This window comes from Lissotriton helveticus, chromosome 6 (assembly GCF_964261635.1).
Source record: "Lissotriton helveticus chromosome 6, aLisHel1.1, whole genome shotgun sequence".
Classification (NCBI taxonomy): Eukaryota; Metazoa; Chordata; class Amphibia; order Caudata; family Salamandridae; genus Lissotriton; species Lissotriton helveticus.
This window is the reverse complement of record NC_136067.1, coordinates 1,372,189,033-1,372,206,358: the sequence shown is the minus strand read 5'-3', so window position 1 is coordinate 1,372,206,358 and position 17,326 is coordinate 1,372,189,033. Positions and strand designations below refer to the sequence as shown.

Here is a 17,326-nt window from a genome sequence, read left to right as displayed (position 1 = left end):
ATTAAGGAATAACTCCCCATTCATTCCTATGGGCCTAGAGGCCCATAGGAATGAATGGGAAGTCATTCTCAAATTGCGATCGCAATTAGAGAATTGCAAATTGAAAATGCAATTTCAAGGGTGCCAGGGTGTCAAAAGGACACCCTATTGCACCCCTGAAATGTGCATGTGTGCACATGTGGCACACATGGCAATTTGAAAAATGCAAAAAAGTGCATTTTTCAAAGAAATCGCAAATTACCACCAACTTGATTCCTTACAGCCAAATCACACTTTTATTGTGCTTTTTACATTGCATTTAAGGAATCGCAATTTGTGATTCCTTAAATGCAATCCCAAAATAGGGAATCGCAAAATATGCAGTTCCTTATTTTGCGAGGGGTGTTTTGTGTCATACATTGTAAACTGCTGAAATTCTGCGAATTTCGGCATTTGCGATTACCTTCATACATATGGCCCTCTGTCTCCATTATTATCTATATAAGGGTGTTGCAGTGTCAGAGGTTGGCCATGTGTGGTGCTGGACCTACTACTTCTCATTTTACACTTTACACTTGTAAAGTTGGTTAGACCCCTTTTTTAGGAACTTTACACATATGTAAGTTTACACTTTTGAGCAATTTTACACTCGGATTTGGGGAAAAAGTAGTAAAGTTACTTCAAAATTTAGTAGTAAATTTACTAGTTGTAAATCTAAACATGTAGATTTACCTTTACAAATAGGCCCCAGTGTATCTGAGGATCATATGCTGGTTGGCTGGTGGCATGAAGAACAGAAATTAAAGCTGCGTTTTGGCCTTCTTATAATGACCACTCTTGGCATTTCAGCTAACATTTCCATTTCAAATATCTACATTTTCAGAGAGAAAAGATTTCACATGGTTTAAGCATGCAAAGAATTGGAATCCTCCAACGTAGACCTGAGGAATTCCTGTGGATTTGACATTTGATCCATAGCTCTATGTATGATATAATTATCCAGCAGAAATTGACTTCTGCATGTCAATGAAGATTTAAAAAACAAAACAGGCACAACTACACATGAGAAATAAACGGCTAATACCCACAAATGCAGGCGGAAAACTGCAAGTCACAGGCAAAATGAGGGGACAGCCCACATCAAAAATACAAGGTGCTCAATGGTGGAATCCTTTACATGGTGACAAGGTCCCTTTAGACAAAAACAACTCTAACTGATTGTAGGACACAGTTTGGCTGATAGGAACACCCTTGTGAATGCCATCAAACAAGCATGGCCTTGAAAACAAACATAATATGTGACTCAGTCGCTGATATAATCCTTCCAGCTACAAACAAAACAAGCATTGGTGCACAAGCCCTTTTGCCAATCGAAAGCCTTTAAAATGGCTTTGGTACATTGTAAATAGGTGTTATGAATTTTCTAAGGCTGTTTTTAGTGATTTACAGGATGGTGACTGCAAAACACCTTGGTATAATGCACCCTACATCATGGCTTTACCAAGAATTGTCAATGACACAACACTGTTTCAATTTCCAGTTCCACCAAGGTACCATGCTCACTCTCGATTGGTTGCGAACGTTTGGAATGAACAGCTTTGCAAACTGCAATCGCTTCTAACTGGAAGCTTCATCGGGTCCTAGATCTTTTTGGATCATATGCATTTTTGGAGTACCTCTGACAACTAATGCTTAACACAGCCGTATCTTAGTCATCCATGTAAAAATAAAACATTTGCTTTATTTGACTTCCATGCTTTGTGTTTATTTTGAGTTCAATCTGCAAATGGAATTGCAAGTTTTCTCTGAGCAGATAAAATGTCCAGCTGAGTAAAAACCATTCACATCTGTCATCATAGCTGTTGGAGGTTGGTACATTGTCACGCCAAAGTGCATTCTGCTCAGGCAACAGTTTTTAATAGAAACAGGTTGTGCTTCAACATATCTATCGCTCCTCTTTCCCGATTGAAAATCTGAGGGGGATATTGTCAAGAACGTGTGATAATTACAGTCTATCACGGGAAAATAACGCTGTGTTAACGTTGTATTCTTAACCCGACAGCACCATGCGATAGTCTCACGATAACGTATCAAACAACCACGTTAAAATTAATGTGACTCCCAAAATCGCAATACAAACGACCACAATACAAAAATCAGCGATAACCAGCAACAGGCCTGCAATTCCCACGCGTCATGCGGGAAAATGCACTATAAAAACAGAACAAAAAAAAGGGCAAAAATAAATAAACTGCATAGCACCATGGATGCACCCGGACCAAGTGCAGAGGACAACGCGAACCCCACAAGCCCCACAGACGACCGGCAAGGATCCTCGGTGAAGGCCAAGGAGAAAACACGGACACACTTAAAAAGTTTGTGGAATTAGCTACAGGCACGGGCACCCGGCCCCTTTTATTGCCAGGGTCACATATCCAGTGACGCCTGTGCTGGATGGGTGTGGGGTGAGTGTAAGCCAGCCTCAGGGAGTGGTTGGTGCTGGGAACAACTACAACAGTGATCAGACAATCAGAAGTTCAAAGTTCAAACAGCAAGGGTCCATGACTTGAGCTGCACAGAGTCAGTGGCCCCGGATGCACTGCGGCCGGCACAGGCACACCGCCATTGGACGGTGACTTTCGGTGCACTGAGTTAGGGCCACGAGAGCTGAGTGGGTCCTTGTCGATGTCGAAGGTGAATGTCGCGGAGTGCTTCGGGGGACAGTTAAGGTGTTCTTCCCGGGCATGATGCAGAGGGCAGAACCAAGCAGAAACAAGCAATATGGAGTAGATGAATGCTACCGACTAATTTTTAACACCAAGTCTGTATCAGCTACATGATGACTAAGAGAACCCCCAGGCCATATACTCATATGCCACTAAAGTTCAACCAGAGAGTGTCCATGAATTCCTGGGCACAGAGTTCGTGGCACCAGAGCTGAAAGGGGATGCAGTCTGCGATGAGGCTTGTACAATTATATAAACTCTTCCATAAAGAAATCAAAACTCAGTTCCAAATGTGTGACCTACTTGACCGCAGTGTGGACCGGAGGCAGCGGTCAGCAGGGGCCCACAGCCACGTGTCGTTGGCTTGTGATGCACAGTTAGTGGCAACCGAGCAAGATCCTTTTTACCTCCGGACTGAACCGCATTTTCCTCTTACTCCTCTCCTTGCTTACAATATGAACTCGCCCATTGAAAAATCAAGACTCAGTTCCAAATGTGCGCCCCACTTGACCGCAGTGTAGGCCGAAGGCAGTAGTCAGCAAGGGACTACAGACAAGTGTTACTGGAATGCAATGCACAGAGTTGGTGGCACCACATCGAAGGGAGTACAGTGATATCAAACGTCCCATTAAAATATGAACTCAGCCATCATGATATCAAGACTCAGTTCCAAATGTGGGACCTACACGACCACTTTGTAGGCTGGAGGCAGCGGTGGAGTACGTCAACGAGAAAGGAGTGCTGCGGGCCTGTATCACGGAGGCCAGCGAGGGTCTGAGGAGGCTGCCAAGGTCGCGGGCCTCGGGCTTGGAGCTTACATCGGCATGTGGTGGGCCCTATTTGCCACACGCCGGTGTCGGCAGATGAGCAGTGAGGCCTAGGTGAGTAGGGGCGGCCAAGACGGGTCTGGGGACAAGCGGCCTGGGGTGCAGCAGGTGCACAGGTTCGCCGGCACCACCGCTCACAGCGTCTGCCTGGTGGCGGGGTGGGAGGCGCGGCCCTGGAAGACACGGCCATTCCAGAAGAGACCCACGCCCAGAGCAACGTGCTTTTTATTCACGCTGGCCCAGCCGACTCCACTCACGCTTACAGGGGAGACGTAACACGCTACATTTCCGTAACCTTCCCCACTGGCTGAGGTAACATGGTTGTGTCCACTGTCCACTACACACCAGACACCAGCAGTGTATGTTGACATGGACATGTCAGTGGTCTGCATACTGCTGTCTGTCCAGCACATCCATGCCACACTTGGCATTGTGTACATTCTCGTTCATGGGTCACTTGCCTGTTTCCCACCTCTCCCCACATTTTGCTATTTTGTGGCTGAGGTGCCATGCCGTTGATGGCTTGTGTAAATGGATAACCCAGGTTACCACAGTAAGTTGTCCTGTTGTGTCTGGTAGGTGGGCATGTTGTTTGGCATGTTGTATGTGAGTTTGTAATGTGTGCATTCCCAGAGTTGTGAGTTGCATGATTGTGGAGTTGAGGTGTGTGGTGGGTTCATTTGGAACTTACCAACGAGCAATGCATTCCCATAGGTGCCAGCCTCAAATCACTGGTAGATGATGGACTGTCGGAAGATGAAGGAATCATGCACACTACCTGGGTAGTTGGCGATGACATTGGTGAAAAGTCTCAGGTGGTCCACTATTGCGTGCACATTGATGAAATGTGTGTGCTTCCTGTTGCGGTAATTGTGTGCAGTGGCGGCAGGGGGCATGAGGAGTACATGTGTGCAGTTGATTGCCCCCAACACATGCGGGAAGACAGCTATGGCGTAGAAGCCCTGCTTTGTCTCCAGCTGTTCCTGCGCAGTGTGAGGGAAGTGAAGGTGCTGGGGTACCAAGCTGATGATGGCATCCAAGACAGGTGTGAGGAACTTTGATAGGGCTGGCTGTGAGACTCCTCAGACTCTGGCGGTTTTTGGTTGGAAGGTACCAGAGGCCAACAGGAGCAGCACAGCCAGCAGCTTTGTCTGCGGAGGGATGTTGGTTGTCTGCTGTGTTGGTACCGTAAGCCTGTGGGCAATTATGGTCAGGATGCGAGGATGGTTGTCCTTTTGGGCCTGTAGTGGTCAATGACATCCTCTGGTGTTAAGTCTGTGTGGCTGGTGCATTTTCTGAAGGTCTGCTATCTTTGTCTGCACTGCCTCTGTGGTAGTCCAGGGTGGGGCGTGGGGGTCCAGAGTATGGCGGGCCTGGGGGTGGTGGTGATGGGTGTTGTGGCCTTCTTGGGCTCCGCGCTGCATGATCAGTAACTCCATGGCATCTGTTGTTCTTCAGGTGTGGCTCTGAGCTGGGCTCCCCTTTATGGTGCAGGTTGTCGTCTAACTTAACACCAGGTAAGAGCAGGTGTTAAATCCCTGCTGCTAACGTGCTTTATCACATGTTTTGGGATCTTATCACCGATCTGGCTGATCGTTGAGAATGTTGCGAAGTGGTGTTGTCGCGGCTTTTTGCACGGGAACGCCTACTCCACATCTCATTAGCATTAGTTGCCGGTGTCATCTGTGGCGATGTTTTATGCGGCTGCTATTGCAGGACAACTGGTGATATCGGCTGTTAGCACCAGCTTGTGCATAGGGCAATACATTTATCGCCACTTTGGGTGCGATAAAGTGCCGCTAACTCGGCGATAAGTCCTTGAGAATATGCCCCTGAGTATTTTCTTTTAACACTGTACCATCATCGACCGGTGAAGTGGAGGTTTTGAAGTGCATAGAAAAAAAACTCTACTCTCCCCTATGTATGCTTATCTTGACCGTATTGTAGTGGTACACGTACACTTTGTTACATTTGCTTACCTTAATACTTCTGTAATAGTAAATGTACACGTCCCTATATAAGCTTACCCTTGACCATATTGTAATAGTAAATGCACACCCCGCTATCTATGCTTATCCTGAGTATTCTGTAATATGTGTGCTCACCATGACAATGGAACACTGACAAAATATCGAGTGACAAAATATTGTGTTCCCAAAATATCAGGACATGAATATTGATGTAAAAAATATCGGCATCCAATCTTCATAATGGTAAGTACTAAGATGAAGAGAAAAAAATATAGTTGTTAAAAATATCAAGGTAAAAAATATAGTGTTTTTTAAAATGTATAAATAATAATGTAAAATAAATTAAATAATACATATAAATGTTAACAATTATAAGTAATAAATCGAATGTAAAAATAAATTAAACATACATATATAAAATGGCATATATATATTACTTAATAATCATTAATAAATAATTATTTTAATAAATTATAAAATGTTAGAAATATATTACAAATTCTAAATACATATATACATATACATACATACACCTGTAACAAAAAAATATATATAATAAATTACATTATTAAAATATTTATCAAATTTAAAACTACATTTTACACTACATTAAGTGCAACAGTTGGGAAAGTGTTGGATAGCGGAGGGGAATAATTTACTATTCCCACTCCAATGAGTGCAACAGTAGGGAAAGTGTTGGATAGCGAAGGGAAAAAAAATACTATTCCCACTCCAGTGAGTACAACAGTAGGGAAAGTGTTGGATAGCGGAGGGGAATAAATTACTATTCCCACTCCAATGAGTGAAACAGTGGGGAAAGTGTTGGATAGCGGAGGGGATAAAACCAAAGATTACAGCTATTGAACCTAAATCCCCAAACAAAATAAAAACAAAACAATTACCAAAAATATTTATCAATTAATAAATGAATATTAATGATCAACTAATGATTCATTTATTTAAATTACATTTCTTTCCACCTTCAACCCCAATTAATACCAAAACACACACCTAAAAATATTTACACAATTTCCATAACTAATTTTACATTAATAAATAAATAACAAGTAACAACAAATCATTAATTAATTTTAAAAAGCTTTCTTCCCAACATTTACAACTATAAACCCCACAACTCACATCAAAATTATTCCACATTTAGCATATTTTATATTTAATAAACTAGTTAGCATTAATTAACAAATAATTAATTAATTATAAATAATTTACCTCCCACCACATTCCCCTATAAATGACACCACCAATGTTGTAAAACATGACACAATTAACATAATTAATAAACAATTAATTAATTAATTGACAACAATTAACAAGCAAAATAAAAACAATTAATAATAAATTAATTCACACAAGTAACACCATAAAATAAAATTAAATAAATATATTACAAATATAAAAAAAATATTGAAATTAAATTACTTCCCACCCTACTCACCTATCAGCCCATAGCCTGCTCCTAAAAAATGACACAATTACCATAATTAGCCAACTAATTAATAATAATCAACCAACTAATAAATAATGAATAATAAATTAATTAGCACAATTAATAATAAAACATTATATATACATAAATAATATTAATAAAAAATATTAATTAGTTAATTAATTAGAACTAAATTACTTCCCACCTTACTCCCCTATCAACCCACTCCTAAAAAAATAACGCAATTAACATAATTACTAATGAATTAATAATAATTAACAACCAATTAATTAATAAGAAAACAAGGGCCAGATGTAGGTGGCCATTTACCGACCGGTAACGGCCGATTTCGGCCGTTACCGACCGGTAAATGGGTATTTGGTATGTAGGGGGCCATTGTTACAGATTCGGTAAATTACCGAATCGGTAAATTTACCGATTCTGTAAAATACCGAATCGGTATTTTTACCGATTCGGTAATGGCCAGATGTAGGTGGGACTCTTCAGAGTCCCTAAAGCCTTACAGATTCGGTATTTTACCACCCAATCCAATTGGGTGGTAAAATACCGAATCCAGGTGTGCATGCACATGTGTGCATGCACATCTAGCCATGTGACAGACAGACATGCCCTTACGGCATGTCTGTGTGCCACATGGCACACATGCCCGTCTTTGGGGTGCTAGAGGGTGTCAAAGTGACACCCCCTGCACCCTTGCTGAAATCGGTATTTACCGAATCGGTAAATACCGATTCGGTATTGCCCATTGATTCATATGGGCTTCAATGCCCATAGGAATCAATGGGCATTACCGAATCGGTATTTACAGAATTGGTAAATACCGAATCTTAACGATTCGGTATTTACCGATTCTGAAACACCTACATACCCACCCCTCTATTTTACCACTTCTTAAATACCGAATCGGTAAAATTCGGTATTTAAGAAGTGGTAAAATAGAATTACCTACATCTAGCCCCAAGTTACTTACCTGTAACTTTGGTTCTCCAGTATTGGTAATTTCCATAGATTCCCATTGCTTGTATCATTCCCCATCTTCGAAATGGGGGTCCCCGGTATATACAAAATAACCATAGAAATAGGTACAAAAAAATAATAAGGCCTATGCCTCATCTCGTTTTGTAGCATATCCACCTCTTTTTGTAAAAGAGACCAAATAAAATGAACAGCCAATCAGAACAGCCTCACCCCATAGAAGCTTCCTGAGAGAGCCTCAGAGCCTCAGATTTCCCTAGCCGTTGTGTAACAGTGTAAAAGAAGATGCTGCAGGCTGAGCTTTCCCAGGGGAGGAGGGTGGGCACATGGGAATCTATGAAAGTTACCAATACTGGAGAACCAAAGTTATAGGTAAGTCAATTATTTTCTTACTCTAGTATTGGAACTTTCATAGATTCCCATTGCTTGTATCAGAATAGCTAGCCGTCAGAACGCACATTTTGTGAAACAATACAGTGTTATAAAACATTGCAAGATGCGTCATGTTCAGTAGAGATAAAAAAACAGTAATCAATCATTAGAGAAGAAACATAAAAGCATCTAGACTTGCAAAATATGCGAATAGCAAATAAAAAGGAAGGAGGGTTAGAAGGGAAAGCTCACCACTCATTGAAAGAGGTTTCTCAGGACTGCTTGTCCCACTGCAGCGTCACTACACATGAAGGAATCCAAGCAGTAATGCCTTGTGAAGGTATGGGCACTGCTCCAGGTCCCTGCTCTACAAATGTCTTTGATAGGCACACCGGCGAAGAGAGCAATTGAAGAAGACACAGCTCTCGTACAGTGCGCTCGGACCCGCACCTCAAGGGGCTTACTAGCTGCTTGGTGACAATATTGGATGGCGCTGTCAATACAGCGAGCAATACCCTGCTTTGAAAGAGGGAAACCTTTGCGAGGAGCACTGAGGGCCACAAAGAGTTGTGTTGACCTCCTGAAGTCTTTGGTATGCTGTAGATAACACTTCAGACATCTTTGAACGTCCGGAGAGTGGAGAGCCCTCTCCGCTGGAGTAGCGGGTAGAGGAAAAAGGATCTGAGACTAACTGGTTCATTCAAGTGAAAGTCTGAAGGCACCTTCTGAATAAATGTAGGAATTGTTCTTAGTATCAAAGTCTCTCTTTTAAACTGTAAGAACGGTTCTTGAATAGTGAGAGCATGCAGTTCACCCACCCTTCTGCCCAATGTTAAGACCAGAAGGAGGGCCACCTTCCATGAGAGGAATTTAAGGTCCGCCCTATGAATCAGTTCAAGTTCAGGATGCCTCATGAGTTGAGTAAGAACCAAGTTAAGCTGCCACAGAGGCGGTGGAGGCCGAACTGGTGGGAACACCCTAAAAAGTCCTTTAAGAAATAGCTTCACAATCCTTGCCAACTACAGGGAAGGTCCAGAGGAAGTCCGTCTGAATCTAGAAATGGCTGCAAGGTGCACTTTGATAGAAGAATGAGCGAGACCTGATTTAGCCAATGCCAGAATGTACGGCAAAATCTGATGAGGTGCAGAAGAGTAGGGATGAATCTTTTCTTGCCGGCACCAAAGGCAGAAACGCTTCCATTTCAAGCGATACATCTTATTTGTACTCGGGGCTCGAGCTTGAGCAAGCACCTCTCTACATTGTGACGAGATATTCAGATCCTGAAATTCTCGGTGCTCAGAAGCCACGCCGATAACTGAAGAGATCTCAGATCCGGGTGTACCACTTGGCCCTGGGACGTTGTCAGCAGGGAAGGATTTGGCTGTAGATGAACTGGACGGTCCAGGGAGAGTAGAAGAAGCTCCATAAACCAAAACTGGCAGGGCCACGCCGGGGCCACCAGAATCATTCTGCAGGGTTCCGCCCTGAGCTTCCGGAGAAGTCTGGGAATTAGTGGGATCGGAGGAAAAGCGTAAACAAAGGTGCTTGACCAGGCCATAAAAAGCGCATTCCCCAACGATCCCGGATGGTGATGCCTGCCTGCGCAGAGTCGGCATTTTTTGTTCTCCAGAGTGGCAAAGAGATCTATGGGCGGAGTGCCCCAGTGTCTAAAAATCTCTTCCAGAGTGTCGCGGTCTAACTCCCACTCGTGGCTCACTGATTTCAGGCGACTGAGTGTGTCCACTGTCTTGTTGAGGGCACCTGGAAGATGCTCCGCTGAGAGCGATATCTCCTGCTGGATTGACCGTTCCCAAATCACATGAGCCTCTTTGGATAATCCACGAGACCTTGTACCTCCCTGCTTGTTTACATAATGCATGGCCTTCGTGTTGTCCGTACGGACCAGGACGGAGGATCGTTGAATCCGCGGAAGGAAGGCCTGCAATGCTAGACGAATCGCCCGGAGCTCCAACAGATTAATGTGAAGTAGCCGATGCTGGGGCAGCCAGCGGCCGCTTACATAAAGGCCTTGTAAGACCGCTCCCCAGCCTTCTAGTGAGGTGTCTGTTGTTATTATGAGAGGAGCTGGAGTGACCCTGAAGGTGAGACCCTGGGAGATATTGTCTTTGATTGTCCACCATGTTGCAGCCTGTTTCATAGGCTGAGTGATTATGATCTTGTCTTCGAAAGAGCCTTCCACCTGGCGCCACTGCAAATCCAGTTGCAGAGGGCGCATTCGCAACCTGCAATGGGGAACTAAAGGAATGCAGGACGAGATTGACCCCAGGATGGACTTGTAGAGGCGAACTGAAAGTGATCCTCTTTGAGCAGAGGTTATCAACTTTGTCTGTCTTTCCTTTGAAGGAAATGCTTTGCAGCTAGATATGTCCAGAATGCCCCCCAAGAACCGGGCCGATTTGGACGGGCACAGGACTGACTTTTCTGTGTTGAGCTGAAGCACCAGGTGACGGAAGAGCTGTGTGCATGTCCTGACAGCCTCTTCCGTTGAGTGATGAGACTGAACTTTCAGCAACCTGGAGCTTCTGCTTCCTGAGAAACGCCGCCACAGGGGCTAGGCCCTTTGTGGAGCGGATCTGGGTCAGAAAGGCCGGACCTTGAATTGAAAGTGGTTCTTGGCTACTGTAAAGCGTAAGAACTTCCTGTGGGCAGGGTGGATGGGGCCATGAAAGTATGCTTCCTCGAGGTCCAGAGTGGCCATGTAATCTCCCGGATTGAGGAGCCGCAAAATGTCCTGTAAGGAGACCATCCGAAACGAGAGCTTGATGAGATAGGTGTTTAGCTCCCTCAGATCTAAAATAGGGCGCCATTTTTCTACAGTCTTTTGAACAAGAAAGAACTGGGAGTAGAATCTTTCTCCCCGTTGGGATCGCGGGACGGGTTCTATCGCTCCTTTGAGGAGTAATTGGTGCGCTTCTTGAGGTAGAAGATGAAGATGAAGATGTCTGGATTCGGTGGCGCGAGGGGGCTTGGATGGTGGTTGATGTTGAAACTCCAGAGTATGGCCCGACTGACCTATATTCAGAACCCATCGATCTGATGTTATTAGTTGCCAGCTGTGGAAGTATTCGGATATCCTGCCCCCCCCCCACTGGTGTTACAGGGGACAAAGGAACAGTAGGAAGAGCCAACCAGCCGCTACTGGCACTTAGGGGAATCCCTCCCCTGGCGCCCTTGTCGTCTGCTAGATGATGAACGAGAGAAAGAAGACGACTGGCCTTGCCGTTGAGTATATTGAAGCCGGTATGATTGAGAAGGCTGCGAATAAGAGGAATAGCGCTGCTGCTGATATCCGCCTTTTTAGGAGTGGAGACCTCTACCCCTAGCTCCATGGAAGGATACCTTGCGGTATTGTAAATTCCCAAGGGATTTTGCCGTTTCCGTGTCCTTTTTTATATCCTGCATCGCATCATCAATGTGCTTCCCAAAGAGTGCCTCACCATCAAAGGGAAGGTCCAAGATCTTATTTTGGACTTCAGGCCGAAACCAAGTAGCACGAAGCCATCCTTGGCACCGAAGGACTGCTGCCCCCACCAGGGAACGGAAAGCTGTTGTGCCAATATCCATTGCGCAGTCAATTATTTCTGAAGATGTTCTCTCTCCCTCCTGGACGATCTTCTTAGCTTCCACCTTAGAATCTTCCGGCAACTGGTCCAGATAAGGGGACAAATCACACCACATCTGGCGATTATACCTTCCGAGAATTGCCAAGGAGTTGGCTGCTCTGACAAGGAGGCAGACCTAGAAGAGAACCTCTTCCCGTCATTATCTAACCGCCTGCCCTCTTTATGCGGAGGTCTAGTGAGAGGGGCCGCCGGATATTTAGACTTTCTCTGGGCCGCTTGAGAAATTACAGAATCCGGTTTAGGCTGGCTGACAAGACAAGCTAGGTTATCCTCAGGGGGCTTCTACCTCTTTTCTAGATGAGAAAGAACAGGTATGACTGTGTCAGGCATCTTCATAACCTTGAGCCCTTCATCCCAGACATGACCTACGATAGGGATAGAGCGGACTGACTTTCTGTATGGTTCTTTAAAGTCATATAAGAAACATTCCGACTGCACAGATGGTATGGGCAGATCGAATCGCTTAGACCAGGGGTCTCCAACCGGTCGATCGCGAGCTACCAGTAGCTCGCCAAGACCCTGTGAGTAGCTTGTAATGCTTGCGGCTGAATTTAGTAGCCCTTTAGTGTTGTTTGGGCTTTTTAGGCTGTTTGCAGGCTCTGTTGCCCGCCCTCACCCAAACCAGCTGCTCAGATTGGCTTTGAGCTTAGCTGGGGCGGGGCAGGCCGGGCCGAAGAGGATAACTTGCCTCTCCCTCCTACGCAGATCAGCGTCTTCTTGTACCTTGTGACCAGGCGTCTATGCGCCCCCTGCCTTTTCCTCACGGGTACTGCGCTCATTGTGAGAGTCACAAGTGCGGAGGGTGCTAGTGCGGAGCTGCACTAGGAGTGGCAGGGCAAAGCAGCTGTTTGCCGGTCGCACAAGCAGTATAGAACTGCCGGGACCCGCGCCATCTGCCCTTTTCAGCATTACCGCCTGCCACCTTACCTTCACCAGAGCAGCAGGTAAGCCGGCGTGGGAGCACACCCAGAACAATTCTGAAGTCTTTAATTATAATTACAGTGGATGGCACGCAAAAAGCACAACACATTCGAATTTGCAGCTGCTGCCATTTTTTCACAAACAGCTGTTAATCTGTGATGGCCTCATTCTCTGCGCTTTCCACTTCTCATTCTGCCACTTCTTTTTTTTTTTTTGAAAATCTGTTTATTAGCATAGTAGGTAAAGCAGTTACAGAAATTTCCAGTCCAGGCAAAAAACAGGGTAATACATTCATATGTGCGCTTAGAGCATATACATGCATAGTTATCTGGAGTTTTCCATTTTGTTGATGATGACAATAACCGTCACCCGATAAATAAACCCTGGTCAATGCCATCCCTCCCCCCACCCTCAACCAACCCACCCGACACTCTCACAACAACACAAGACTGAAAGATCAGTAGACCCTCATTCTGCCACTTCTTCCGGCTTCCCCTCCCCTCTATCTCCCAGGGGACAGTAGTTATTTAGCCCCCTATTCCGGCTATCGTTATCTCGTGAGCCTGGCTGTAAACTGGCAACAGGATGAAAGAAAAAACAACCTGTGATGCACTTTTAACAGCGAAAGGTGAATTTATGTAAAATCACTTCTTAATGAACTGCCTCCACTTTACCGACCCCCGACCCCCCTCCAACCTCGGCCATCAACCCCGCCTTCATTTAGAACAGGCCTGATTTAGAATGCATATTGTAGAAGTGTGGCTTTCAAACGGGCATGTTAGGTCAGGAGCAATTAATCGTGTTGCTAAATTTGATAAAATGGTTACTAATAAATATACCGGCTTGGATTAAAAGTTAGTGCTTGGTTACAATTAATTGATGCGACAATAACTGAGCTGGGCAGATACGATTAGATCAATCTGGAATTCGACAGGGATTTATTTACCTGCATTGTCATTACGCCTGTACATGCACAGACGGCCGTACGTCTACCCTTACATAGAGAGCTCGGCTGAGCCCCATCGCGACAAACATTCCCAGTTCATAGGAAACACGCTGGATGACTCATATTCCGGTGCTCTTCACATTGCTAGTCCTGAGGAAGACCCCACCCTAAGGTTGGACTCACCTAGTGTGCCAAATAGGGGTCAAAACGTCGACTTTCAACCAACTCACAAGCCAGGACAACTCTAACCAAATGTGATAGTGTCCATTGACTGCTTTGTGTTACTGTAGGAACAATTGACCTTGTACCAAGGCCGGACCAGTACTATTACGATATAATTGATGTATATATGTCAAACTACCCTGTCCTTGTCCACTACCTCCACTCCTGAATCACTACCACTATCCCAGCCTTCATCCTTTCATCCTGAGCACCGCTCTTTTTTGCAAATGTTTCTAATATATTCAAAGTGATGGAGCAACTGCGTTGCCACTACTGATAAATCTAATCTATTGAGAATGAACTGCATAAAATTGCAACAGTGACTTCTAGAATCTTAATGGTGAATGCAAGTCAACTTGTTTATGTTTTAAGCTGGGTGTGCTATGCGACCACTCTTTGTATTGTACCGGGTGGTTACAATTGACAACCAAAAAATGTAAGTGAATTACAAAAGTTATCGGCCCAGGGAGCGTGAGTGGGGAGGGGGGAGGAGTGACACCTCACAATCAGCTTTGGCAACACTGAAATACGAACTCTATTTAGGGACAGATTGACTCTAACACAGGTTTCCCGCCCTTTCCTCTCAGATGCGCGGTGAATTCAGATTAGTGCAGAGAAGAGAGGTCCATCAAGTCAAGTATTTGAGTCGAGAGGTCATAGAGGAGCATGGCTCGGGGATGGCTCGGGCGTGGCATGGACCACACACTGACGGGGAGGTGGTGGCTGGGTCAGCTCGGCTCTCCCTGCAGCAAATGGGCTACCTACAGATTGGGAACATCAGAAGACGACAATTGTCATGTCAGGAAGGGCTTGTCTTTTAGTTACTGGTTTTTGAAGGATGGTAGGGCCAACTCAGCGTGACATCTTTTGAGGACAGTAAAGTATCGATGAGTTGGGTGCAAACATGAAAGGTAAAAGCAAGTACTGAAACATGCTGGTAACAAAAACAGAAAGGAAAAGAAATGAAAAGCTAAGAAATAGGCATTCGCGTTTACGTTTTTACCTTTAAATGTGGCAGGTTCATTGACAGAATGTGCTGCCAGCAAAAGTGCAGCAAGCCTTAAATACATTTCCTATTTTATGTGCAGATGAGATAGTACAGTAAATATTTAAAATGGAAATGTGTCTCTGCCATCTTCAGACAGCATCCATGGAACAAACCAGGACTGCCAATTACAGCGCAGAGGGGGTGTTGCTACATGTGAGGACTTGACCAGGCCACTAAGGCTCGCTAAGCTAAGCCATCAGGACAGCCTCGGGCAGTCAGTGCACTCTTTGGTGGGAAGGATGAGTAGGGGGGTCGAATTCTAAGTTGGGGCTCCCCAGTTTGGGAAGTTCTTGTTTCTTTTGTCCACTCAGCCAGTTGGGAAAGAATTCCAGAACAATAGTATTGCTGCCCTGAAGACTAGTTCACACAACCTGGTGTCATTATTAGCCAATGGCTGCTGGGTAAATTAAGACCAAAGGAGCTCAGGTGACCGACTTAAGGTTACCAAGCAATTCACTACAGGGCAACGGAAACTGGAAACCGCAGTCTTTTGCCTTAATTCTCACCTCAAGGTTAGGGTTTTTCCCCACTTAAACATGCTCCATGTTTGCTGAGATCAACAGTTGTAACCCACAAATGTCTGTCTTATATTCTGCTGGGTGTTTGACTTACAGTGAACAAACCAAAGTGCTGCACAGAAATATCCACAAAAGCCTTTGTTTTATTTATATGTGTTTTTCTGCAGTTACCCAGCAGGAGTGGATGTAGTTGTGGTAGTCGTGTGTTATATGTGCGGAAGTGACGTGTGGAGTGGCTCAAAGGTTGACCTCTTTGCGAATGCAAACCTGGGGTAATTTCATCATAAATACTTGATTCTGGGCTAATCACTTGTTCTGGCGTCTTAAAGTGCAAATGTATGAAATGTTAAAACTGTCAGTACAGAGTTCTTTAGTAGCTCGACCCAATCCCATCACCTTGGGGTTACATTCCAGCCTCAACAGCTCCCGCCTCACCATGCCACTAATATACCTACATATTTGTTTTTACTTCTCATGAAGCCGAACAATCAATCAACACAGTTTCAAGGAGAAAACTAGATGGTCAGTTGCTCAATGTTGAGTAGCAGATCTCGTTTTCCAAAACTGAACATTATTTTTATTGTTTTTAAAAATATAAAAGGCTGCGGAATCCCATTGAGTCAAGTAGAGGTAGTCACAACACAAATCCAAAGTCATTCCTTTCAGTGTTTCTAGGGAACTCTTAAGTATTGTGTTCAAACTACAGTATGGGCTCTGAAGAAATTAGGCTTAAAGTCAATTAAACTGGGCGGGGAGGTCGGTCCAAAAAATGCGCGAGTTGCTTGGAGTTTAGTAGCTCATGACGATTTTCACTGAACAGAAGTAGTTCTCACTACACAAATGGTTGGAGACCCCTGGCTTAGACGCTCTCTCCATTAGATTATGAAAGCCCCCAATATCTGCAGGAGGGGAATCTGCTGGCTCCGGAACGGGAGAGGCGGGATCCGGAATGATGTAATCATCCCATCCCCTAGTCATCATCAGATGTATCATCCTGGACAGTAACTACTGTTTGTTGCGGTTCAGGTAACTCCGGCAACAAAGTTTGAGGAGGAAGTTGAGGTGCAACCGGATGAGCAGGAGGAGTAGGAGGCACTTGCGCTGTTTCTTGGGCACAAGATTGTGTAGGAAATCTCCACCTGTAATCAGATAGCATGAACTGTAAGTCTGTAATGAGGGAAGATGGCATACAGACCATCTCCTGTTGAAATTGCTCCTGAGACTTTAACTGGGGCTCATATTGCTGCTGCTCCGTGTAGTACTCATCCAAGTCAGAGTCCTGGTATTTAACATGCAGCTGTGATGGGCTAAAAGCAGCAACGTAAGGACCGTCATCGTCCTCTCCTCTTTTAAAAGAAGAGCAGGAGGCAGAGGTGTCACTTTCCGGGGAGATGTCATCTCCGGTTTAATGCGACGTTTCCGTATCGACGCTGACCCCTTCATAACCGGTGGAGACGAGGAAACTCTTGTCAACGAGCCCTTTGACGGAGCCAAAGAAGACGCCGGCAGAGGCTTGCAAGTCGTCGTCGACGGAATAGATGTTGTCGTCGTTGACGAGCGAATCTTTTTCTCAGCTTTACCATCAGGTGGGACAGAAGCTGGTTTTCTAAAGGTTTTAGCCTGTTCAGAAGGAGGAGGAGAAGAAGGCACATAGTTTGTCTTCTTTTCAGGTGCCACTCCTGGAACAAGTCCTTCCCTCTCCTTTACATC

General features: G+C 44.8%; 1 protein-coding gene across 2 annotated transcripts in view; it reads right to left on the bottom strand.

The window, feature by feature from the left end:
• The window catches only part of SYTL3 (synaptotagmin like 3), a 592,394-nt gene that overhangs the window by 438,790 nt on the left and 136,278 nt on the right, over positions 1-17,326 (bottom strand). The window lies entirely within an intron of this gene.